We start from the raw sequence: 2,144 nt of genomic DNA, 5'->3' as shown, positions 1-2,144 counted from the left end.
TCAAGAGGCAAAGGATCGTCTCAAGATGCCTAGTTTGGGACCCCGGAGGTTACTGGAATCACAAACACTGGTGGAGATTCCTGGATGAGTTCAAGCATAAGCCACCATAACAGGGAGCTCACCAAATGTCCAACTTAAGGACTTTAACTAAAAGTGCTAGGTGGGAGACAACCCACCATGGTATGATCGTTCATTTTTCATTTTTATTTAGTTTTATTTGTTTTCGAGTTTTATTTTATTTTATTATATTGAACCTGGAGTTTTGCATCACATTCATATTAACACTGCATTCTGCATCTTTTCAGAAAAAAAAAGGTGCCACGCGACGCGACCACATCAGCGACGCGTCCGGGTCGCAAGGAGAGAAGAGAAAATAAAAACGAACAGAGAGTCACGCTGGAGCGAGGCTGGAGGTGTGCCAGTGGCACAATTCGTCCCACGCGACCGCATTGCTGACGCGTCCGCATCACCTGGGAATAATGGCCTCCCACGCGACTGCGTCACCCACGCGGCCGCGTGACCTGGATTTTGACGTCAAAGGGTGTATGGCCGAAAGTTGAGCTGGAGTTGGGCTGGACCCGTGCTAGTAGCACAAGCCCTGCCACGCGAACGCGTCACCCACGCGTCCGCGTCATATTGGAAATAAGGCCACCCGCGCGATCGCGTCGACCACGCGACCGCGTCACCCAGAATTTTGGCAAAAAGAGTTTCGAACAGAGAGTTGTGCGACAGCGAGGCTGCACTCGCGCCACTAGCACAAATCAAGTCACACGATCGCGTGCCCCACGCGTCTGCGTCGCCCAACCTTATCGCGCACCACGCGACCGCGTCGCCAGCGTCGCACAACCTATCCAGATTAGTGCCAATTTTCTTATCTTTTCTTCTCAGAATCCTTATTCTTCTTATCTTTTCTTACTTCTTTTTTTTTCTTCCCTTCATCTTATTTTCTCTCACTTCCATTTTATTTTATTTAATTCATTTGCATACTTTCATTCATTGCATATTTTTATTTTTCTAAAATTATTATTGGTGTTCAAATATTCTTATTCAACTGTTACATCTTTTCTGGTATTTTCTTGATGCTTAGTGACTTGTTTTATTTTGAATAGGTAATATTATTTATATCAATGCCAATCTTTTATACCTGTATTACTTTTACATTGATATGAATTTATATTATCTCTCCTTACCCACACTCTCTCCCTCATTGTTTCAATATTTTGCACCACTAGTATGCCATGTGCTTCTATTGTTTTCTCACTTGCATGTTGTAGCTACCATGTAATTGAGACCCTCACTTTTGGCATTAACCAACCCATGTTTTATTTGTTTTCTATCTTTGCTTTGGGTTACTTTCCTTCCCTTTTTCTTTCAGGATGGCCACCAGGAAGAGAACCGGAAGACGTTTACATGGGAGAGACAGACAAGTCCATCTGCACAATCCTTAGAGAAAAGCAACAGTTGAAACAACCCATCCACCTGCAAATCTCAGCATGCACCGAGGACGGTGCAATCTTTAAGTGTGGGGAGGTCGATACCGATCTCCGTGGGTTAGTACTTTCTTTTCAACCCCAATAATCTTATTTTCTTTATTTGTTCATTGTTGCATCTGCATATTTGATTGCATATTTATTTGATTTTGTACATTTAGTTACTACTTGGTTAAAATAATAAATCTCTTTTTAAGATCCTATTTTTGAAAAAAAAAAATTTTTTCACTAATTTAAATAAAAATTTTTAAAATTTTTTATGTGTTAAATTTGTTTGAAGTTGTATTTAGAACATGGTTTTTGAGTCAAAGAACACACAACCTGTGAGATTTTGAGCTTATTTACATGCTTACATTATTTAACCATAAAATTTTTATTCCTGTGTGTTTCCTTCTCTATAATTGTAATCTATATTTTGTTCCAATCTATATGTCCATTATTTAGTGTATTTACATGCTTGCATATGATTGAGGCCATTATTTGATTTTAGCTCACTTATCCCAAATAAGCCTACCCTTTAAATCACCATTGTCAGCCACTTTGAGCCTTTTAATCCCCATTTGTTCTATATTTTACCACATCACTAGCCTTAAGCGGAAAACAAATTAATTATCCCAATTGAATCTTTGGTTAGCTTAAGATAGAGATTGTGTG

Source organism: Arachis ipaensis, chromosome B04 (assembly GCF_000816755.2).
Source record: "Arachis ipaensis cultivar K30076 chromosome B04, Araip1.1, whole genome shotgun sequence".
Lineage (NCBI taxonomy): Eukaryota > Viridiplantae > Streptophyta > Magnoliopsida > Fabales > Fabaceae > Arachis > Arachis ipaensis.
The sequence above is the reverse complement of the archived record's forward strand: the minus strand, read 5'-3'. Positions refer to the sequence as shown.